The 24,996-nt window shown below is 46.3% G+C and overlaps 1 long non-coding RNA gene and 2 pseudogenes across 2 annotated transcripts; 2 read left to right on the top strand and 1 right to left on the bottom strand.

Moving 5' to 3' along the window:
* Positions 1–638: 638 nt before the first annotated feature.
* On the top strand, positions 639–20,402 carry Gm46743. 2 transcript variants are annotated; one of them, XR_001783312.1, is made up of 3 exons: positions 639–685; positions 1,041–1,102; positions 19,608–20,402. It is a non-coding gene; the product is annotated as a predicted gene, 46743 (long non-coding RNA). The 2 variants fall into 2 exon arrangements; XR_001783311.1 differs by lacking the exon at positions 19,608–20,402 and adding an exon at positions 2,092–2,989.
* Positions 21,251–22,649, top strand: Gm13549 (predicted gene 13549; annotated as a pseudogene).
* On the bottom strand, positions 24,044–24,652 carry Gm13551 (annotated as a pseudogene).
* Positions 24,653–24,996: the final 344 nt, after the last annotated feature.

Raw genomic sequence — 24,996 nt, 5'->3', positions numbered from 1 at the left:
CCAGCTCAGCCTAGCATGTGAGGGGCTCTAGGTTCAGTGGTCAGCGCTGCAAACAAAGTGATATTTCTAACCAGACAGGTACGGCTGGAATCACAGCCAGATACAGCGTGTGTTTGCATGTGTTTGGGTGTGTTCATGGGAGGGGATGAACGTGTGCAAGGGCATTTGTACTCTTTCTAGTGTGTATGAAGAGGTTCTCTGGTGGTCACGTGCAGATACATCCAAGCAAGCACTCAGAAATGCCTTCCACTCTCCCTCTAAAGTCCAGGATTCTAGTGAGTGCTGCCACAGGTGCCTGTGCGGTTTGGAACACAGCTCTTCCTGTGAGCTGTGCACCTCAGTTTGGGATAACTGATGCAGGAAACTGCATCCACTTGATTCCATCTCTGGCTCTTTGTGCACTGCTTCCCAGAGAAGCTATTCCCTGCTTGGCAGCGTCCCATGGGTCAGGCTGCCCTTCACCAGCTACTCCTTAGGCACTCGGAGGAATATCAGCATCCCCATCCTCTAAGGGTTTGCCACCCCCACTCTCTGAACATTCTTTCAACCCTGCCTCCCTCTCTCCTCTGTGAGCTTCCCCCCCCCGCCAACCCCCCCCGGGGGGGGGCTGGACTCTACCCATAAGCCTTTGCTTTTCTGTTTGAACAAAGCTGTTTAACTCTTTCAAATGATCCTTCTTGCTAAGGTAAGAGAAGTGACTCTTAAATCTTCCAAAGGGCTCCACAGGAGAGGCTGTTATGAGCTCTCTCTCTCTCTCTCTCTCTCTCTCTCTCTCTCTCTCTCTTTCCCTCTCCCCCTCTCCTTCTCCCTCTCTCTCCCTCTCTCTCCCTCTCCCTCTCTCTCTCTCCCTTTCTCTCTCTCTCTCTCTCTCTCTCTCTCTCTCTCTCTCTCTCTCTCACACACACACACACACACACACACACACACACACACACACACAGGGGTTGGGCGTAATGGCTTTTCCCTTACAGTGAGAGTGTGCTTACACACAGATGATGCCAACAATGGTCATATCAGGTGACACTGCTTCTCTTCTGTAGCCCCAACAGCAGGCACAGAGAGGGGGAACCCTGGAGGTGAACTGCTACCCAGCTACCCAGAGGTAAGGAAAGCCAAGCAACTTATCCCTAAGGGCAATACAGTGGGTGTGGGCAAGAGCAGAAGCTGTCCGACCTGTATGCTCCTTGGACCTCAGACTGCCTCTCATCAAGCAGAGGCTTTCAGGGATGGAAGGCGGATATTGCTTTCCTTCTTTGTTTTATCAGCTATATGATTGCCTGGAAAATTCCAGTGGTTCCTGTAGGTCACTCAGTCACACATCATGGTGTTAGTCACAAAGCCCACTTGATCCCTGATATCCAGACCATTCCTACCCTAACCATCCTGGTAGGCAGGGGGGCCCTCACCAACTCTTTCCTCTAGCTGAAAGTTGTGGTGGCTCTGGGCATTGCCCTTTCAGAGTTACAGGCTCCCTTGGTACCCTGTCCTCATGGGCAAGCTATGGAAAATTCTGGAAGAAAACCACAGAACTCATGTCTCAGATTTCTACTCACCAACTGACCTTAGACAAGTTTTTTTTTTAAACTCTTTGTACTGCATTTATATATAAATTGGATATTATTTTAGTAACTACCCAATAATCATAAGTACATTAATAGCCTGCTATATTCTGGGGAAAGCATCAGCTGTGGACAGTAGGCAGCATTGTGGCTATACATGTCCTGTATCACAAGCAATTTCCCAGAGTGACTGTCCCTGCTTTCCTTGCTAGCTACTCATGGGTGATTGCGTAGCTTGTATCCTAGGACGGCAATGCTGATTCCGAGAATATCTACCTTGCTCCTGCATTTCCAGCACAGACTGAGGCATCATTAGAGTTGGGTGGAATGTTCCTCAGTCTTAAGGTAGCTGCTGATTATTCATTATCATGGAGGACTGGGTGGGAAGGAGTCAGACATAGAAAAGTGGATATGTGTTGAACACAGCTGGCCAGATGTTGTGCTTCTTGGGCCCTGAGTTGTCCTGTTTCTTCCCTACTAGTAAGAACTTGGCTGTCCTAGAAATGAATGCTAATTGATTCCTTGGTTTCAGTGGTGAAGAGAACACATATGGGAAGGAGTGCTCTAGTAGGGTCTATAGCACATAACATCTACTGACCTTCAGTCGACACCAGGTAGGGAGATGTCTTCCTACCCAAACCATCTCCTGCTTCCTTATATATGTAGACCTCTCCTTTGTTTAAAGGCTTCAGAGCCTGGGTAGAGTGGACCTGTTGTGTGAGGAAGCCCAGTTTCTTCCTTTGAATCTGATGCACCCCTCTGCTCAAAGATCAGTACTTACAGGCATGATCTTCCAGGCCGGGAGTCAGAGTATAAGTATAAGTCTAGTAGGGACATCCAAAGCTTGTTTCTGACATGTGCTGCCCAAAGTATTGTCTGAGAACTGCCTGAAGAAGTCAGTGATTAGATCAGATGAAAATGCCTGTCTCGTTTTTTTCCTAACTGAATTCAAACACCCCATGTGGTAGCTACCATGGCTCCCTTCTTCAGAGCCATCTAAGGGTCATCATGTGTCCAGGTTGAGGAGGGCACACACAGCCTGACAAAGAGGCACACAGGTCATCAGCCTAGATCAGGAAGAGTTCCCAGTGGACTGCAGAGCCAACTCCATAGGTGAGTAGCTTGCAGAGATCCCATCCCACCCTAAGGCCTGGAACTTGGTGGAGCAGCCTGGGCTCTGCTCAGCCTCCCATGCTGAGCACAAAACACAGTTCTCTGGACACAGTTTGGCATCCTCAGACAGGAGAAACCATAACTGATCTGTTTCCCTGCAGGCTCATTATTGAGACTGCACATGTGGACAGCCAGTAGGGGCTCTTAGAAAAATTCCAGACCTGGAAGCTGACCACCCCTCCCATAGGGTGAATCTAGCCCTAAAAAATTAAGTTCAAGCCTGGCATAGTAGTGGCACACACCTTTAATCCCATCACTCAGGAGACAGAGACAGATGGATCTCTGGTCTACAGAGTGTGTTCCAGGATAGCCAGGGCTACATAGAGAAACTTTGTCTCAAAAAAACAAACCAAACAAACAAAAAACAATAAGCAACAACAACAACAAAACTGAAATAAAGGTCATTACCAAGAGGCTATAGAGCCTGAAAACCAGCCCTACATAGTCCTCTTCAGGAACCCGCAATCTCACAGGAGAGGTGTCTGAGGAACAGGGCTCCATCTTTGCTGCTCTTCACATCACAAGGATCTGCCAATGGCCGGTGAAGACCGAAACATCTGCCTTGCTTCTGCAGACAGATCGCCCGCAGAGGGCTGTACTGTGAATCATGGGCTCTGACAGCCACGTCAGCTGATGAAGCCAGGCGCCTGGCAGACCCTCAGGCTGAAGAACATCTGCTGCCTTTGTGAGCTTGTCTCTTCTCCACTTGCTCAGAAGAGGCTTGCGAGAGTTATTTGCAAAAACAGGTGGAGGGCTTTGAAGAAAGGCGGTATACAAACAGAACCAACACAGACAGCAGTTGCTCTGCCTTCAAGCTAATCCAACCCTATCCTACCCAGGCACTGAGAGAGGCAAGGCTGTGGCCTACCCCTCAGAGGCCATTGGAGACTGTGGGCAGGGAAGTGTGACTGAATTGTTGGACTTGCAGGACCTTACGTTGACCTCTAATATGGCCCTTCTATACGGTCTGGGCTGTCACTCACCTTGTTCACCAGCCTTGTGTCATAATTTGGGGAACAGAGCAAAGCCGAGCTACTTTTGTGCTGTGTCAGGATTAACTAGATAACAGTGATTGCCAGAGGTGGTGGTGATGGATGCTCTTGGACAAGAGGTCTCCATTATTTCAGCCATTTGTAGTTTCCTGCAGTTTGTCTTTTTGGCGCAATATATTCAGCACCGTTAGGGTTTTTCTGGGCAGGGGGGGGGGGAGGTGTGGGGGGTTGAGGTTGTGTCTCCAATTTATTTCTGTTCCTCCAAGGCCAATAGTTACTTTAGAGATAAAGAGATGATGTGGTCCAAGTCTGACTCACTCACAGATAAGAATCCTGAAGCATAGTTAGAGCCTACGTTTGTGCAAAGTCTCACAGCTAGCTGGAGCTGGAGGCAGGGGGTGGCAACTGTGCTAATTCCTATGTTGACTTTGTCCATGGGAGGAAGGCTCACTAGGGTGCCTGCAAGCACAAGCAGGAAAATTGGAGCGGATTTAACTCATGCTCGCTCCGCCCATAGAACACGGTGGGAGAGCCTTCTTTTCATTATTTTTAATGAACTTTTAAATGACTTATGGTTCCTTCTGCTAGAGCTGCCAGTGGACAGTTCACTGTTCTTCATCCAGAGGGGCCAGTGTGCATCCCAGGGTCCGAGCTGTGGCCCTGCAATGTGCAGAGGAAGCTAGTCAGTGAGTCTGAGCAGCAGACCCATAGTCTCTAATGCAAGCTGACAGCAGTGCCAAGCTGCAGTCTGCAGTCTAGAGAGCAAGCTGGACAATGGGGCTGTGCTGCAGTTTTGCAGTCTATAAAGCAAGCTGGTAGCTTGGCAGTAGCAACACCAGCCACCGTGGAACAATCTAGAGGAGACTGTCTGCAGTCTTTATGAGCCATATAGTGAGTGCACATTATGTGCCCGAGCTCCATGTGATTGAGGGAGCCCAGGACTTTCTTGCTGATTCACTCAGAGGCCTGCATGGTGCCTGCTACCAAAGAAGAATGAAAGGGCCATTGTGTCTGCACCTATGTAATATACGCGCATGCTGAGCAATACAGCATGACTCAGGACCATTTCCTGGGTGACCCTGCACCACCTGCTATTATGAAGAAGAGGGTTGAACAATCTATGGGGTCCCATCAAGAACCCTACAGTGGATGGCTCTTTCAATCTCTGTTTGGTTTTAATTACTGTTTAACAAAAATAGCCTGTCTGTAGTTAGTAACCAGTGAGGTCAGGCATAGCCATCACAGAGACCTGTGGGGGTGGAGAGAGGGCTTCATCATGAAACCGGCCAGGTTGTTTTCTCCAAGGAGGGCCCAGATGATGCCGTGGATGGCTTTCGTCGATTGTCAACACCCATCTTCATTTCTGTGATGAGCCAGCAGCTGGCTGTGCAGGGCTGCTGGCTGCTGTGGTGACAGCGGATAATGGGAGAGGCATAAACATTCAGTAATGAGCTCTGTGAGAGCACGGGGGGGATCTGCAGAGACCTTGAGTCATGGTACAGGTGACTCCCGTCCATGTGGGCCAGCAGAAGCTGGAGGTTCAAAGCCGAAGTGGAGTTGGCTAGAGAACCAGCATGCTTGAGGGGTATGGTAGGGGAGAAGAAGCTGAGCTCTGATTTGAGGGGAAATACTGCATGAGGATGCTGGGTCCTGACTGCCTGGTCCCATCCATGACTCGGGAAGGAGGGGACCCAACTCTGTCCAAACACTGCCCTTTGGCAGGCCCTGGGGTTATCCCGTGGATCCACATAGGTGGTGAACTTCAGAAGAGCCACTGTTCATGGTGGCTGGCAACTGAGGAGTCTGCTTGGCGATTCACAGGACAGCAGTATGAGAAAGTCACCTGGAGTACTGGGGACAGGATCCATCCCCGCCTGAACCTTCCCCTTTGTCATTCCACCCATCCAAGACAGTCCATCCAATCGCTGTATCCTACTGCCCAACCAGAGGTGACTTGGTTCTTGGGCTTCCTCCCATCATCTGTTTCTTGTCTCCCAGCGCCAAGAGGCCTCTGCAGCTACTTAAAAACAACTGTGACTCCTTCCTCTCTGTGTGTTTCTATGATTGTGGCTTTACATTTTCTTTCCTTTTTGGCTAGTTGCAAAACACATTCAGGTGAAGGGCTGGCTCGTACATTTCTTTTCTTTTTTTTTTTTTTCCCATCTGTCCTCTCTTCCTAGTGAGGACTGTTCGAAGCAACACATCTTCTGCTCCAGAGCCCATGCATCCTAGGAGAGACTGGCCACCCTCTTCCTCATACAGACTGCACACACCTGCAAGGGACAGATGGAATGTTCTAACCATGGTGTACTAAACATTTCCCTTGGATTTCCCCAGCTTCCAGAACATGTATATACTCATGTATACATGTGTTGGCTAAATTTTGCCCACCTTAAAAACAAATCACCTTTACATTTGCTTGTATATCTGAGGGACCCTGTGAGGTCTTAACCCAGGAGATGTGCATCTTTGTTTAGAGCACAGTACTGCCATGACTAACTGCCCCCAGTAGCGAACATAAAGGTATCTCTTTGGAAGGAAAAATCTACTGCTATCATTTTGGTCCCCTGTGGGGGACACACGTGCACCACAAAAAAATGTCAATTGTCTTTTCCTGGTAATCGCTCATATTAGAGATATACCTCGGGGGCCCTCCCCTCACAGATCAATTTAATTACAGGCACAAATGCCCACTTGGGTTGGGGAGCCAACTGCGAACCTTGGGTTTCAATAAAGTCCAAGCCGCTTTGAAATCTAAATACTGCCAGCCTTCCATTATCCACGCCGAGGAAAGGGAGCGTGGATAATCCTGAGCAGCAGATGATTAAAAAATCATTTCTTTTGGCTTTTGGGAGGTGCCATATGCTATTTGCAACGGAGCAGCGAAATTTCCTCTCCAGTTGTGTTTTTGCTCCGATTAATAATGCAATGAGCTTGCATTTCTCCGTGCGCACCTGCTGGTGATGGCACAGTGACTTGGAGAGAAGGGACCGTTCAGAAGCTGGGTGAATGAAGGAGGCTGACTTGACAAGGATGGGGGTTGGGAGGGGAGTGGGGGTGGGGCGGGTGGGATCAGAAGCACTCATGAAAAACCAAGGTCTGGTCTCTTTCTGAGAGAGAAGAGAGGAGAGAAAGAAGGAGGCAAGGCAACAAGTTGAATTCCAAACTCAGGGACTGAAGTTCCCCTGGGTCAACATCTCAGTCTCGTTAAACCCTCCTGCTGATATATGGTCCGGTTGCCTCGGGCCGTGGTTCCAGACACCAGGACTACACAGTGTTCTATGACTGCTCCATCCCTTTGGCCTTGTCGTCCCACCTGCCTAACATGTCCTTTGCTCTCTCGTCCTGTGAAAGCTTCATCCATTCTTTAGGATCCACTTTCTTTACAAGTGCTTTTTCTAACCCTGCCCAGTTGAAGCCAGATTTCCTTCCTTTGTGCTCACTGCATCCCACAGGAAGGTGTAGACTTTAAACTAGTGGCTCTTCATACTGAGTTGTCTCAGACTGGGGGACTTGGAGATTGACCCCAGAGGTGCTGCTTCCTGTAGGGTGGGTAGAGTTTTATAAACACACACATCACCAGTACTTGCGTTGTTGAATCTCCAACTCTGTGTTCCATTCACTGGAGGTGATACCACCACGTGTAGGTAGTCATGGGTTGTATAAGAAGGCAAACTGAGCAAGCCAAGGAGAAGAAAGTCAGTAAGCACCATTCTTCCGTGATCTTTGATTCCGTTCTTTTAACAGAATTGCCTCCAGGTTCCTGCCCTGACTTTTCTGCATGAAGCGGTGTTAATCTGTAAGGTGAAATAAACCCTTCCCTCCCAAGTTGCTCTGGGTCATGGTGTTCCTCACAGCAACAGAAAGCAAACTAGGCAGCTGTTTTCAATTGCTGCAGCAGGTACTAGACTCGTTTTCACAGATGAAGGAGGTGAAGCTGGAAAAGTGAGGTGACTTCCCCCAGAAAGACCAGGATAGTCAGGGTGCAGAGTCTCGGGGACACTTGCCTATGTCTCTAAGGGCTGTGATGGAATTTGCAGGCTGGGGTGGACAAGCATGGCTGTCTCCAGTGACAGACTACTTGAAAAGCTTTGTTATCAGCCATCAGTACCCTGCCTCTGTAAACAGATCCTCTGGTGAGTTACCCATGGTGCTGCCTGTTAGCCAATAATTCCCAAGGATGGGAGCCCCTGTGTAAAAGCTACTTATTCAACTGTTGTAATTGTCCTCTAAGGCTTACTGCCTCTGTCTGCTGCTAAGCTAGGCCTAGTTCTGGAATCTTTTAGCCTCCATACAATCTAATTTAAGCCTCCGGGACTTGCTGCTGAATAAGCTCACTCTTCCTTGTTCTTTCTGAACTCTGACTGAATGGTTCAATTAGAGAGAAGTTCAAACTCCTCTCTAAGCTGGTTGAATTCATCTGGCTGTTCTCTGCTTCTCACTGAATTGCTCTGCTTAGCCTCCAACTAACTCTGGCAACCTATTCTAATCTTCTGGCTCCTTCTCATTCTCTGGCTCCTTCTGTCTTCATACGTGTCTAGCTGTTCTCTTTTTAACCTGTCTCTGTAAAACTCTCCCAGTAAAACTGCCTCTTTCCCCTCTGAACTGCTGTCTCTTAAGTAGCTTCCCTTTCCTCTCTGTTCTTGTGAGACTTGGGCATATCCTATTCTGTCAAATCTTTCTCTGATTCATCACTTTGTCTACCACTCAATGAGATATCACTTTCAAACATGGATGCTTCATTATACAAACTATCCCTAACTTCATTATTTGGGATTAAAGATGTGTACTAAGGCTATATCTGTATTCTAGCCAGAGGGATTAAAGTATATGTTAAGGGTTAAGCCACACTTCAACTAGAAACAGGATTTTTTGTTTTTGTTTTTGTTTTTCAGTAAATAACCCAACCTCAGAGTTCACAGTGTGATCAAATATCCTGCAATACCCCTGACCTTCATTGCTACCTACTCTTTTTTTTAAAAAGATTTATTTATTTATTTTATGTGTATGAGTACTCTGTACAGATGGTTATGAGCCTTCATGTGGTCATTGGGAATTGAATTTTTAGGACTTCTGCTTGCTCCAGTCAACCCCGCTCGCTCTAGTCAGTCTAGCTTGCTTAGGCCCGAAGATTTATTTATTATTACACATAAGTACACTGTAGCTGACTTCAGACACACCAGAAGAAGGTGTCAGATCTCATTATGGGTGGTTGTGAGCCACCATGTGGTTGCTGGGATTTGAATTCAATACCTTTGGAAGAGCAATCAGTGCTCTTACCCGATGAGCCATCTCACCATGGAGAACACCATGGCTACAGTGGAGAAGCTGCCAGTACCTTATATTTTCTTCCCATGCAAATTCCCATGTGGAGCTATTTTCTTACAACTCTTATTTCTTTTAAGTTGAAGTCAGCTTTCTTCAAGCTGTCCCTATGTGACTGGCCCCATGCCCAGCCTTGGAAATGCCATCTCATTCCTGACCCTTGGCCTTGCTTTCTGACCTCGCTGAGATGACCTCAACACTCTCACCCTTTTCTAAGTTAATTCAGAAACTACTTAGTTAAGTTATCCATCTTATGTTTCATAGCTACTCAGTGGCTTTCCATCTTTGCTGACAAGGAGTCTCATCTGGGACATTAAAAGCTCTCCAGGGTTTGGTCTAAACTTCCCGCTGATTGAATCAAAATGTCTGCAAAGGGTTTCAAGGCCAGTAGATTTCAAACTTGAAAAGTGATTCCAGTATTCACATGGATGTGCAGGGCAGTAAATCATGTCACTTCCTTCCTTTGGCTTCTTCCCAGTGAGGTTCTTCCCTTTAAGTTAAAAGCTTTTCAATTATCTTCTCTCACCTACCTATACACAATCATTTTCCAAAAACAACTTTTGCTTCTTTTTTTTTTTTTAAATGCAATACTTACCATTCATCTCTAGTCTTAATGCAGATGTGTGAAGAGATGCTGCACACAACTAGCACTGCAGTCTGGGGGTGGCCCAGCACTTTCCCCACGTGTGTTTCTGGTACATGTGTGTGCACCTTCTTGCATATTCCTTTTTAAAGGTCTCTTTCTCATCTTCTCAGCTGAACTCCAACCACTTGCTGTCTCTCCCCCATCCTGACATTAGTATTCTGGTAAGTTAGTCTTTTCTTGAGCCTTTCAACCCGACGACCTTCTGCCGTGAATGGTGAAACCTCTGTTTATCCTAGTGGTTGATCCCCTCAGATTCACTAACATGCCCCTATCTGGAGTCCCAAGCGGCTCTACCATCTGGCCGCCCAACTACTTGAATCAGACGTACCTGAGTCACCTCAGGTTCCTTGAGCACTCGTACCTCATGCCTATCAAAGCATGTCCATTGCAACTCATACATCTTCAAAACTCATATTCCATTCTCTGTTCATGGTTTGGTTTCTGCCTGGGCTACAATTATTGTTTGCCTCAGTTGCTACAGTCTCTTTGGGTCCACAACACCTGAATGATACCATAGAGTCAACCTCCTTGCCTTCAAAGTCCACAGTCCTTACCACAGGATCCAGTGGTAAATAGTGCCTCCAATATTCCCCCTACCCCCCACCCCTTGACCTGGTCCACAGCCACTGCGAAAACAGACTGCTTTTCTTTGTTCTGCCTAAAGCACACATTTCACCCTTCCTTCTGGGGGTTGCCTACCTATTGTGCAGGTCTCACCTGACTCCCTGAAGAAGGCTTCTCTAATGCCCTGACTCCCTGGAGAAGGCTTCCCTAATGCCCTACAGTTGAATTAGATGCCCTAAAGTTCTCCTCTTCTACAAAGCCACCTCACAATCAATCATCACATTGCTCTGTTTGTCTACCTTGGCTTCAGATATGGACTTGGGGGCCATCTCTGTCCCACTCACCATCATGACCCAGCATCTAGCAACAAATACTAAAAACACGAGCGGCCAAGTCCCACCATCTGTTCAGTGTGCTCTGTACGGTGTTCAAAATAGCTGGTGTCTGGGACCATGACACGAGGGTTTTCTTTTCTACCAACCTTTGCTTCACAGCCTCTTTCCTACTTCTCTTCTCTCCTCTTCCTGGCTTTGCAGCATTCAATTCAAATTAGCTAAGTTGAATTTTGCATGAGCTTAGTTTTCTTTTTCTCCGTGGAAACTGCTTATCTCTTCATTAATAATGGATACTATTGTAACCCAAAGCCCTGTAGCTTTTCAAGTAGAATCATGTAATAAGTATCTGGTGTTAGCTTGCTAGCACTACCAACATCTCCAACGCTTTAATATGGGCTTAAGAAAAATAAGGGATGGTGAAAACAGACAAGAATGCATAGCTTATAGCCTTTATTTCCAGGAGGTTTGTTTCTTTTTTCAATATGAAACTTTCTGGGCGCCCTGAGCTGAGATAACATCTGGGCATGGACCAGGTTTTACAGTCTTATGTAAATGCAATTTGGGGGCCTTTAGGAAAAATAAGCATACTACTGATAGGTTTTGAGACTAATTATACAAGGAACCCCGGAAGATCAAACTCCATCAGAGAAATCAGCTGTCCATCTTCTGCCTTAACTTTTGTAATTAGAGAAATTGGGGACTAGAGTAGTGGGTCACTTTGAGGACTGTGTCTGGCTTCTCCCTCTCCTGGGGCTTGTTATAGAGCTATAGGATGAAACCACTCTTGACATTCACATAGGCTCAATGTCTGGGGGGGTGGGGAACACATGGGTATTTTTAAAGGGGCAGGGGGAGATGACTCAGTGGTTAAGAGCACTTCCTACACTTGCAGAAGACCCATGTTCTAGTCCCAGAACCCACATGGAGACTCAAAACCACCTGTAACTCTAATTGCAGAAGATCTTATGCCCTCTTCTGGCTACTGGGGGCACCTGCATGCAGCTGGTGCACATAAACTCCAGTAGGCACACATATGCACATAAAATTTAAAAATCTTAAAGTGAAATAAATGTGTTGGAGAGAAGGAAGAACCCTTTGTGAGAAAATGAGAGGAGTAGGTCTTGTTCACACCACGGAGTGACTGTAAAGATAAACCTGCTTAGGATCTTGAAGCTGATTCATCTTCAGGCAGACAACACATCTCCACTTTTTATTAACAGAGGACAGAATTGTCCGATGGTATAGACAATGTAGATAACTCTCCAGAATTTTTCTTTGCTTGTGTGTTGAGACAGGGTCTCTTTATTATGTAGCTCTGGCTGCATTAGAACCCACAGCATTGAGCAGGCTGGCTTCGAACTCACAGAGACCTACCTCTGCTTCCTGAGTACTGGGGTAAAGGCATGCCTGACTCTTCAGTATTATACAGAGGAAAATGATGGGAACCAGAAAGGGCTGTGCATGGGTAAATATAGTCAGAGAATTATTTGATTGTACAGAATGTCATAGTGACATGCTTTTGGGCACCTAAGATGCCCTATATGCTCTCAGCAGCTCTGCGGAATCCTCTTGTCCAGAGGAGAGGAGAGATCCTCATGGAATCAGAGAGTCCTTCTGATAAGACTTCATGTTTGCACCTTGTCGTGGAGCTTGTCATCCTGTGAGGAGGAAGATGTGGGCAGGCAGGGACGTGGCACAGAGAAAACCTTCAGTTCCAGCTGTGTGCCTTAGGGAAGGACGTCATCCACTTCCTAATCCATAAAGCTGACATTTGACCTCAAAGTCCTAAGGCCATTTGCATCTCTACCTTCTGCAGATACTCTGTTAAATTTGAATAAAAATTTAAAAAGGGGGAAAATAAAATAAAAGAAGGTGGCCAGGTGTGATGGAGCACATGTGCAATCCCAAGTTCTACAAAGGCTGAGGCAGGAGGATCATGGGCCAGCTTTAGGCTATCTAGAGAGTAAGACTCAAGGACAAAACCCAAAGAAACAGAAACAAAATAAAAACACCACCCCAAGCCCACATTAAAAAACAAAAGCCAAAGACAACAGGAAAATCATGTGGAGAGTTCCCTTGCCTGGTAGGAATGCATATTTGTTTACTTACTGATGTCACGATATGCAGGCCTAGGCTGATCGGGGCACGTTGCTCTGCTTGCAGAACTTTCTGTTTTAAAGGATGAACCTTGAGATATTGTCAAGTTGTGATAAACGGAGAGGGTGTAGTGTCGTGAGCTGGAAGGGATTTCGGGCCAGTATTCACTGGCGGCTAGTATTTGGGCCAGGCTTGTGGGCACAAGGAAGTGCTCCGCAAGGAAGCAGCAGGGAGCTGAGGAGACTGGCAGCCTGGATCAGGCTCCATCCTTTCTAGAAACCAAGGGAGAGGCAGAAGCAGGGCAGGAGCTATGAAGCCAGGTGGGGACGGGTAGGCTGATCCAGAGAGGAGGCTACACTGCTGATATCCGTGGGGCAGACTTATAGGAGACTTTTTTTTTTCCCTAATGCTCTAGCCCCTCTCCTAAGGAGGGAGAGTAGGGGGTGACGTGGCATACCGCGTATCTGTAGAGGGTTTCTGTAGTGGGGAGATGCCTCTTTTCCAGCTGGGTATGAGCTTCCCTCATCCACCCACTGTCGGGCCTTGGGCGCCTGAGACCACAAAGGTTTCCCTGTGGATACCCCAAGCTTGTGACCTCCAGAGTCAATGTTAGTCAGGCGATTGTCACACCAGTCCTGTTTTCTAAAGCTCTTTAAACAGCTTGGACAATGGCAGGCCTGTCCCACAGTTGGCTTCACAGCTTTGAAAGACACTCTTGTTCAGAAGGAGCCCCCTAGAAGGCCCGGGGCACGGAGAGGTTCACTCCCGCTTTATCCCGTCTGGCTGCCAGCCCACACTGGCAGTGGACACTGGGCGTGAGGCTGATTTGCCGAGAGGCTCCAAAGGAACCAAACAGCACAGTCCCTGGAGCCCATCCGGATTCTTGTTGATAGTGATACGGGTGCTATGCGGGCGTGGGGGTGGGGAGGGAGCAATTATATTGAGTCCTGCCTGCCCTCTGATTTTCTGCAGACTGATAGGTTTCTTGGGGAGGAAAAAGACAAGGACTAAAAGGGTCCAGTTGTTAACTACCTCAGGAGTTCCTTGGTGGTGCAGAAACCAGGCCATTCCGCAAGCTACAGATAACAACAGAGCTACAGCTATTCTCCCTGGTCCTAGAACATATCCCCTGGAGCCTGTGGCTATTGTCCTTTGCAGGTGGGATTAAATTAAGGATCCAAAAGATGGAGGCATTATCCTGGATTATCTTCTGGGGCACACATTGTCCTTTTAGAAGCAGCACACAGAGCACAGAAGGTGATGTGAGAACAATGCATGCATTGGACAGCCGTGGCCACAAGCCAAGAATACCAGCAGCCAGCAGAGCCTGAAGAGTCAAGAACAGACTCTTTCCAGAGCCTGTAGACACAGCAGAGGCCATGACACTTTGATTGCACCCAGCAGCACAGTGGCCAACATCTAGCCCACAGAACGGTCAGAGGATACATTTCTGGGGTTGATATAAAGACATCGTGTTAGAGCATGCATGTCTTAGGGTTCCTATTGCTGTGATAAAAGCACTGTGACCAGCCGAGCGTTCTAGGACAGCCAGGGCTATACAGAGAAACCCTGTCTCAAAAAACCAAAAGGGAAAAAAAAAAACCCAAAAAAAAACCAACAACAACAACAAAAAAAAACAAACAACAAAACAAAAAAACCAAAACCAAAACCAAAACCAAAAACAAAAAAACAACGAAAAAAGGTACTGTGACCAAAAGAGACTTGAGGAGGAAAGGGTTTATTTTATCTTACAGTTCTCAGGCCACACTTCATGAGGGAAGCGAGGGCAGAAAGTAAGAGCAGAAACCTAGAGGGTGGATTTGAATCAGACTCTATGGAGTGCTGCTTACTGGCTTGCTCTTCAAGGTTTGCTCAGCATGCTTTCAGAAAACACCCAGGGCTACCTGCCCATGAGTAGCACCACCCAGAGAAGCTGGGCCCTTGCACATCAATCATCAATCAAGATAATTAAATAAAACGCCCCTACAGGCTAATCTGGTAGGAGCATTTTCTCAACTGAGGTTCCTTCTTCCCAAATGACTCTTGGCTTATGTCAAGTTGACCTAAAACTAGGCAGCACAGGGCTGCTTCCCAGAGATGGCTCAGTGGTTAAGAGCACTGGCTGCTCTTCCAGAGGTCCTGAGTTCAATTCTCAGCAACCACACGGTGGCTCACAACCATCTGCAATGAGTTCTGATGCTCTTTTCTGGCATGCTGGTATACAGGCAGATGGAGCACTCGTATACATAAAATATATGATTAAATCTTAAAACAAAACAAAAAAGCTTCACAACATTAATCATATTTGTAGTTTGGTGGCACTGGGCATGCACTGTTCTATCGACGCTGCTGCCGTTCATCTGTAGACGTTCCTCATCATCCCCAAATTAAGCTCTATGTACAATGAAGAAGCCTTCTAATTTTCCCTCCTCCAGCTCTGTTAAACTCCGTGTTACTCTTTACTTCAACTCTTGGCTACTCCAGGTACCTCATATAACTGGAAGAATTCAATATTTGTCTTTTTTTTTTTTTTTTTTGCGTCCACATCATTTCATTTGTTATGGTTATAATATCCATGAGATTTACCCCTGCCATAACGTACATCAACATTTTCTGCCTTTCAAAGGCTTAATTGTCTAGATATTCGATATTTTGTTTACCCGCACATCTCTTAATGGGTATCAGGCTTGCCTGTACTTTTTCGGCCAACGTAAGTAATGATGCAAATTTGTGGTAATTTTTTCCCCAGGTTGTAGAAACTAATAGAGATGGTAACCTGACTCAGAGGCTTTCCTGAATTCCTCACCAGAGGTCCTGTAGGAGGGCAGCATCTTCGAGGCATGGGCAGCTGATCCCTAGTCATATCCACCTGGGGGAGAAGTAGTAGCCTATGAAAGCACAGAATTCCTAAATCTACATAGGTCTTAAGAATCAGATTTTATCAGGATAGGGCAGAGAAGCTGTGTTTTTGAGATGTATAGATTTCCAGTACATCAGAGTATAAGAAATAGTGGGTCAGCATTCACGCATGAGATGTTTTCCATGATTTGGCCTGTGGTTCCTAACCTGAAGGGATGAGGCTAAGACAAATTCTCTGAGCCTGTTTGTCACTCGGCAGAGTGGGCAGAAGATTGGAGTCCAAGGCATTGTTTTCTGTTGGTTCAGAAGGAAGAACCGCACTTCTGCTTGGGAAACAAAATGACAACCCTCCCCCCTCTCCCCCCACCCCTGCCTCACTCAGTAGTGAGGTCCCCAGGCTCAAGCTGCATGTATGATACGTGCTAATGGAAAGATGGACAAGTTGCTCCTGGAGGTGATGTTTTGTTGGATCTAACAGGGGAAGAGCTGAGCAGTCGGAAGACCAGCAAGAGTTGGTATGGTGTCTTGAAGGAGGCTCCCAGGTTCTGCTGGACAGCACAGGGTGAGGTAGATGGAAGACAGAGATGGAGAAACCCCCAGAAGCAGAGATGCTGACAGGCACAGGCCTGCTTTGTATGCTAAACTTCCCTGCTCTGCAAACTCTGCAGCCAAATCTCTTACATTTGGCTCCTGAACAAAGGACTTTGAAGTAAAGAAGAATATTCCATAGGCCATCCCAGGAGTAGAGGGCACATTAAGAGCACTGTGAGAAGCAGAAAACATGGGAACCCCCTGACCCTGGAACTCCAGCAGTCAGAGGATTGGGACATTCTGCCCGGCCAAGGCTGTTTTATTTGGTATTGAGGGAAAGAAAGGATACAGACCCTGTGGAAAGAACAGTCTTGTCTGTCTACAGGAATGGATCCATGAAGGCTGCCACGCATATAGGTGGGTGACTTTGGATCATCATTTCTAGGCTAGCTAGCCCCACCCACCCACATCACTGAATTGAGTTTTCTGATATCACAGCTGGAAATCCTTGGTTGCAGTCTACCTGATAGAAGGTGTGTGTGTGTGTGTGTGTGTGTGTGTGTGTGTAAAGCAGAAGATTCATCAAATTATTGAGAGATTAATAAATGATATTCTGGAGGAGACAATTAATAAAAGACACAAACTTCTCTTTTTGACATTTTTTCCCTACTTTCTCCTAGGCCAAAAGCTCAAGAATTTGGGATTTAAATAATTGTTTTAAGCCAAGTCAATTTGAAGAGGAAGAGTTGGAGGTTTATAGACTCCCCCGGTTGGCATCGGGTTGCTGATTAATGGTGCTGAAGCCTGTAATTATCCTCCTGTCAGGAGGCCTAGCGTCCTCAATAAATCCAGACTCATCTGCCTTGCCAGGGCTCCAGAGGGGAGTATCTTGATTTATTTCCCAATTGGCACATAGTCTCTTTACTGTACCTTCGGGAGTGTTCAACTACTTAATGGCTTGAGCGGTCAATTTTCGTATTGCCTATATTGAGCAACCCGGGATGTAAATATCCTTGCCCACGACTGTGAGGTCAGGAATTGGGTTTTCTTTCTTCTTGCCTTTGCTGTTCATTTCTTTTCCCCTAACTAACCGGTTTCATTAGGAACCTAGGTGTGTTCGATTGACAGCCAGCTTACTACCCATCACCTCTTGAGTCTTTGGCCTTAATCTGAGCTAGCCTTGCTATTGCAGCTGAGAGGATACAATGGAAGCAACCGTGCACACAAGTTTCAAGGCTGGGCTTCAAGTGGCCTTACGTTCTTCCCTCTGCTCAAGGAGCCTGCCAGGTTTGAATTCTAGTGAATCAGCCCAGTCTTGGCTAAGGAGAGGCATGGGGCCTCTCCCTCCTCAACCCTTCCCCATCTCTAGAGCCTACAAGCCCTGAGCTCAGCATAGACCAGAAGAACCACCCAGCGGAGCTTGGCTTAAACAGTTGAATGATGGAGTGAATGGTGCACTATATAAATTGCTGTCTCAAGTTTGGTTTTCTGTGCAGTATTATCAGAGTAATAGAGAAATAGAGAAACAGTTTTGTCTCATAAGGAAGCTTGTGTCCACTGCCAAGGAGAGCAGTCTGACTACTATGCACTCGTACTGGCAAGTAACACGGAGAACTTCTTTTCATTGAACATCACCTGTATACCTGTCATGAGGATAGGCATTTATTTTATTTATATCACCTCACTTAAACTTTGCTGCAAGCCCCTGAACCTGACACTAGTATCATCCACTTTATAGATGGGGTTGCTAATGATGCTGCCTCCAACTAAGTCTCTGGCTTCTGCCAGCTCTGATGCCTACCTTTTAACTCATAACATAATTGAAGAATTAGAGGGAGGGTCATCTAGCCTTTAGGGGTAGCAGAGAAATCTTTCCTAGGGCATGGCCAGTTGGAGGGACCAGAGTCCCAAGTTCGCAGGACACCAAGTCACTGTGGCATGAGGGATTGTGCTCAGGAGTTGAAGGATACATGCTGGTGACAGACTAGAATACTCATGGCTCACTTTGGGATGGAGGCTAAAGAAGGCAGACCAGAACTTGGGAGAGGGGGCAGGGGTGCATAGGACAGAACAAATTTTGTTTACTTTGTGTAAGCAGAAATCTGATGGAGAATTTCTGCGTTCCATGGATTAAAAGAAAACAAAAGATACTTTTAATAGGAAATCAATTTCTCGTGTTGCCTTTTTTGTACCATTCTTGTAATGTGTTTGCTTATTTAACATTTATATTGCATTTGAATGTCTGTCCATGTATACACCCACTTGTGTTTGTATGTGTGCGCGCACGTATGTGTGTGCGTGTGCGTGTGTCTATGTTCAGAAGACTCCCAACTCAAGAGTCTGCATCTCTGGGCTTGTCCAGCTTTCTTCTGAGGACTCAGCTGGGTGAGGGAGTGGGGCATACTGTGATACCCATAGTGTTGGGTGACTCCCCATCTCCACTAACTAGAGTCCTTCTCTGTAAATGTCCACATGGGGGACATTGCTCCAACAACATTCGACTCTCTACATTTGCAGAACTCAGCTTAGTCTGCGAACTCCCTGCAAGAAGCAACCAGGGCTGCCCGTGTTTATTGTTTCTCACTGGAAGGGAGGTCAGAGGCAATAAAATCAGTGGCTGTGGGCACAACCGTGCCTGGGCTCTGCGGTGTCTCTGTGAGTTAAGTCACAGAACACAGACACCACTGCTGTCCCAGTTTCGTGCATGAGCAAGCAGACAAGAGGGGGCAGCTGTAGTCAAGGCCTCACAGCTGGGACGGAGCTGAGTGTGGGTTTGAACTGGATCATTTGGTTCTGGAGCCCATGATCTTAAACTCTGCTCCAATAATCTGGAAATTAAACCAGGGAGGACAATGACCTGGGGGCAGGAGGGGAAGAGGAATGGCTGGGTTGTTGTTCAGAGACCTTCATCGTACACTTTACACATTTCCGTAGTGTTTGGAGGGAACACATAACAGAGACAGTACTGCCGTGACACTCCTGTTCCTTCCTGTGGGCTCCACCCAAGGACGGGCTATGCTAAGTGCCTGCTGCTGGCCTCTGCTCTGCCTGATTTTCCCATGTCAGCTTCCCCTTATCTGATCTTCCAGGCTGCTCCAGATGCCCAGAGCTCCCATGCTGGGCTTGGACTGACTACAGAGACTGGCCACTGCCTGGACCTGCTGCTTTGGCCAAGATATGTGGTTTTCTGATGTTCCTGCCTCTCAAATCTACACTGTGGCCACATCTGATCTCTCAAGCCCTCCTGGTCAAACTGTAAAAGTGAACTCAAGTTAGAGAATAAACAGCTGGCACTGTTTCTCCCTTGCAGGTTATAGCTGGTGTTTATAGCTAGAGTGGCGGGCAGACATGGAGGCTGCGGGCACATTTCAGACTATAAAATCTCAGCGTCCTCAGTGTCAAAAAAGAGTCACTAAAACCGAAGAACTAGTTGCAGGGACACATTGATTTTGTTTCCTGGCAAAGCTGGTCAGACCAGTGATGTCAACCATAAAATTCCTTGCTGTCCTTTATCTCTTTCCTCTAGGAAGAACTGTCCACTCCTCTCACCGTGTGTAGAAAAGACGGGCTGTGATGACCATGGAGGCAGTCAAAGAGCATCTTTCAGACGATCTCCCTGGGACAAATGCTTCGTTTTTACAGTGTCATCCCATGCCTTATTTTCTGTGGTAGCGTCATCCTGTGCCTTATTTTCTGTGGTGATCTTTTGCCCCCACACTGAACTGTCCCCCAAATAAGAGCGAGTGGTCATTTCCTCCTCTGACTACTGAAGCACACAGCAGACAAATCTCTATTGTATAGTTCTGGGAGTGGGGACATGTTGCTCTTTTCTTCTCAGTCAATCCACTCTCAGGCTACTTCCTCTCTTGACTTGCACAGCAGCCTGTAATGGCTGAAGAGGAAGTGAGGGGTCAGGGACTAATTTTGATCCTCATCCTGTATTTAGGATTCTAGTTCCCCTCACCTCCCTAGAGGTCTTGATCTGGAAAACAAGTTGTTTTTCATGGAACAAAGGCTTCTGGGAAGCAGGAAGGGCATCCCAGTAGAGCCCTGGGTGGGGAAGTGAGCCACCAGTGAGCTACTAGCAGCCCCGTGGGTGATTTTGGTTAGGGAGGACAAAGGATAGAGATCCTGGAAGGCTGGTAGAGAAGGTTAGGCCACACCCACTCCTGTCAGGATGGGGCTCCAGGCAATATGACAAGCCTTTGGTCAGTACAGCTCATGTAAGAATACTACATTTTGTTGGACCATGTCACCTGCAAAATGGAGACAGTAATACACTCCTCTTGTAATCTATCTATCTATCTATCTATCTATCTATCTATCTATCTATCTATCTATCTATCTATCTATCTAATATAATATATATCAATATATACGTATATATGTGTGTATATATGTATATATATATATATGAGATAAAGGTTTACAAGTTACCAGAGTCAATAAAGTGCAAAGAATTATTGTTTCTCTCAGCCCTGCTGGGCATGCTCCATTAGGACAGAATGTCCCCCCACCCCTTGTTGTTTTGTTTTGTTTTGTTTTTTTGAGACAGGGTTTCTCTGTATAGCCCTGGCTGTCCTGGAACTCACTTTGTAGACCAGGCTGGCCTCAAACTCAGAAATCTGCCTGCCTCTGCTTCCCGAGTGCTGGGGCCCACCCATTTCTAAAATGCAGTGAGAGACCAGCCCCCTCCCTTGCAGAGTCTGAGCCCTGAGCTAGTTCTCTCAATATTTCCAAAGTGGCCACTCTGACAGGACATCGTTAGACGCCTAGAGAAGAATCTTCTGTTTGGTTTAATTTGGGAAACACTGGATGAAAAAGCTGGGCATGTTCTTTACCCAGGAAATTTACTGTGAGGATTTCTTGGAGTATGTTGAGGGTGAAGATCAAATACAGCTTGTCTGGGCACTGGAGAGATGGCTCTGATCTTAAGACCCTCTACTGTTCTTGCAGAGGACCTGAGTTTGGGTTCTAGCACCCGTATCAGGTGGTTCAAAACTGACTGTAACTCCAGATCCAGGAGATCCAGCGCCTTCTTTTGGACTCTGTGTGCAGAGTCCAGTGCATATGTGAGTACAGTACCTGTGACCTGTGACCTGTGCACATGGCCTGTACTCACATGTGCACACAGACATACGTATACACATTATTTAAAAAGAAAGATAGGTGCTGGAACCACGGTAGGTAGCTGAGCCCAGGCCACGCTGCTGCTCGCCTGTCACCCCCTGCCCCCATCATGCACTAGTGGTCTCAAAAGATTCAAAGTCCAAGATGGCAACCCTCAAGGACCAGCTGACTGTGATTCTTCTTAAGGAAAAATTGTCTCCAGCAAAGACTATTGTGTAACTGCAAACTCCAAGCGGGTCATCATCATAGGGGGGCCGTCAGCAAGAGGGAGAGAGCCGACTCAATATGGTCCAGCGAAATGTGAACATCTTCAAGTTCACCATTCCAAACTCTGTGAAGTACAGTCCACACTGCAAGCTGCTGATTGTCTCAAATTCAGTGGATATCTTGACCTATGTGGCTTGGAAAACCAGTGGCTTTCCCAAAAGCCAAGTTATCGGAAGTGGTTGCCATCTGGATTCAGCTCAGTTCCATTACCTGATGGGAGAAAGGCTGGGGGTTCACCCTGAGCTGTCACGGCTGGGTCCTGGGAGAACATGGCGACTCCAGTGTGCCTGTGTGGAGTGGTGTGAATGTTGTCTGCATCTCCCTGAAGTCTCTGAACCCAGAACTGGGCACTGATGCAGACAAGGAGCAGTGGAAGGAGGTTCACAAGCAGGTGGTGGGCAGTGCATAGGAGGTGATCAAGCTGAGAGGTTACACATCCTGGGCCATTGGCCTCTCTGTGGCAGACTTGGCCAAGAGCATAATGAAGAACCTTAGGTGGGTGCATCCCATTTCCACCATGATTAAGGGTCTCTATGGAATCAATGATGATGTCTTCCTCAGTGTCCCGTGTATCCTGGGACAAAATGGAATCTCAGATATTGTGAAGGTGACACTGACTCCTGAGAAAGAGGCCCGCCTGAAGAAGAGTGCAGATACCCTTTTTCTGCAGTTCTAAAGTCTTCTCAGGGTCCTAGCACTTCACTGTCCAGGCTGCAGCAGGGTTTCTAGGGAGACCATACCCTTCTCATTTGAGCTGTGGTTAGTACAATGGTGTTGAGGTGGTATGGAGAAACATCTCAGTTCCCACAGCTCTGCCCTGCTGCCAAGTGGTACTTGTGTAGTGGTAACCTGGTTAGTGTGACAGTCCCACTGTCTCCAAGACACACTGCCAACTGTGCAGGCTTCCATTACCCTGCGAGCCTGCTGCGTTGCTGCCCTGCGCACCCTCACCAAACATGCCTAGGCCAACGAGTTCCCAGTTAGTCATAACCTGGCTCCAGTGTGTAATCCATTATGCATATCTTGTGCATAACTGTTCTATGGGCTATTTTATGTATTATATGTGTCTGTAGTGTGCATTGCAATATTATGTGAGATCTGCATATGGATGATGGAACTAACCACTCAAGTGTCATGCCAATGAAAACACCAAATAAACCTTGAACAGTGACAAAAGAAAGAAAGAAAGAAAGAAAGAAAGAAAGAAAGAAAGAAAGAAAGAAAGAAAGAAAGAAGAATTGGTTTTAGCTTGTTATGGGGGCCACATGCCTTAAGTCCTAGTGCTAGGGAAGTAGAAGCAGGCAGGTTTCTATGAGTTCCAGGCCAGCCTGGCCTGCACAGTGAACATCATGACCAGCCAGGGATACACAGTAAGAGCCTCTCTTTTTTTCTTTTTTATTCCAAATGTAGCTTTTCAGAAATATTTTTGTCACAGAGGAATTTTTGTTTTAAATGGCACAATTGCTAAAATGTCTCAGAACAGAGTGGAAGATGCTGATGTTTATTTTTGTGCTTCTGGCTATACAAAATATCTATAGTCTTTATATTGATTTTGACTTAACAAGATTATGCTATTTTTATCAGCCTCATTAAAAGAATCTCTCAGCTGAAAATCATTTTCTTAGAATTCTACTTCAAGAAAGATGAAGTTAAATATGTTTTTTCCTATTCATCCCTCTAAATGCAATTCAACTCACTGGCATTTGATTTTTTTGTGTAACTACTTTCTCTGAATTGAAACATCCCCTCCCAAAAGGAAGAAGGAGTCTGGGGGAACTCATTGAACTTAAGATGCCCAGGAAGCTCATAAAACTTACAAGACTCAGGAAGATCAGAAAGTTACAAGACTCAGGAGACCCTGCTGTGAGTTATGTAAGCACTAAGCCACTGATGGGGAGAAGAGACTTCTCAGTGAGGCTGCCTGCAAGTTGAACAGGAAGTTCCAGAGAAGTCATTTTTATGAGTCATGAAACATACTAGGATGGGCTTTTCAGTGAAGGAGCTGCCTAAGAGAGGCTCATCTGTAAGTAACACCTTCCCCATGCTCCAGAATTTAGCCCTGATACTCTTACTGTTTTACCAAGTAGAGGGCTGGAATACTTTCTTTGGCCTGTTGATCTGTGATGAACAGATCTTTTCTTTCTTTCTTTCTTTCTTTCTTTCTTTCTTTCTTTCTTTCTTTCTTTCTTCCTTCCTTTCTTTCTTTCTCTCTTCTTTCTTTCTTTCTCTCTCTTTTTTTCTTTCTTTCTTTCTTTCTTTCTTTCTTTCTTTCTTTCTTCTTTCTTCCCTTCTTTCCTCTTTCTTTCTTTCTTTCTTTCTTTCTTCCTTCCTTCCTTTCTTTCTTTCTTTCTTTCTTTCTTTCTTTCTTTCTTTCTTTCTTTCTTTCTCTCTCTCTCTTTTCTTTCTTTCTTTCCTCTTTCTTCCCTTCTTTCCTCTTTCTTTCTTTCTTTCTTTCTTTCTTTCTTTCTTTCTTCTTTCTTTCTCTCTCTTTCTTTCTTTCTTTCTTTCTTCCTTTCTTCTTTCTTTCTCTCTCTTTCTTTCTTTCTTTCTTTCTTTCTTCTTTCTTCCCTTCTTTCCTCTTTCTTTCTTTCTTTCTTTCTTTCTTTCTTTCTTCCTTCCTTCCTTTCTTTCTTTCTTTCTTTCTTTCTTTCTTTCTTCCTTTCTTAGTTTATACAAAGCAATTTATTAACAGAAAATAATTTGAGAAGTTCTATTCACAGACAGTGACTGCAGTGACTCATGCTCCTTCGAGTGCTGTCAGAGGAGATGGAGTTGACATCCTCAATCTGCCTCTTCATCCCTGAGTGAGCAAGAGCTCTGAGGGATGACTAGGCTCTAAGTCCAGGGGTCTTGGTCCTGTTTCCTCCTGTGACCTGGAGTCTGATGTGCAGAGCAGTGATGCCCAGCTCCTTGCACCTCTGGGCCACATCCTGGACAGCCAACATGGCTGCAAACAGAGAAGACTCATCTGCATCAGCCTTTACCTTCATTCTACCAATCACTCAGCAGATGGTTTCCTTGCCAGAAAGATGGGTACCATGGACAAAGATATGTCAATGAGGGATGCAGAGATGTGGCAGACACCAAATACACTCTCTCCTTCAGAGTGTACATTTGAGGTCCAACATTGATGACTTATTCTTCCTTCTTTGCCTACCCCTTGCCAGATGCCATTTCTGAAAGTCATCTCCATACTCCTCCACTGGTGCACAGACATCTTTCTTTCCACCTCTCTTTAGGAAGAGTCACACAGTTGTCTAATGTAAGGATTCACTGAACAGTAGAGAGAAGGCAGGCTGACTAAAGGCCGGACCTAAGGAATGACACAGGATGGACTCCCTGGGCTGTGCTTGTGCCTTCCATACTCTAGACTAGATGGGCACAGTAGCAAGTGCATGCCAAAGAGCCCTCAAGTGTAGGCAAAGGCCTGAAAAAGGGAATTCTCACAGACTGGGCCTTTAGGACAACTCCATCTTTACTACAGGACAGCACAGAAAAGCTAAGGCCTTATACCCTTG

Source organism: Mus musculus, chromosome 2 (genome assembly GCF_000001635.26).
Source record: "Mus musculus strain C57BL/6J chromosome 2, GRCm38.p6 C57BL/6J".
NCBI lineage: Eukaryota > Metazoa > Chordata > Mammalia > Rodentia > Muridae > Mus > Mus musculus.
The sequence above is the reverse complement of the archived record's forward strand: the minus strand, read 5'-3'. Positions and strand labels throughout refer to the sequence as shown.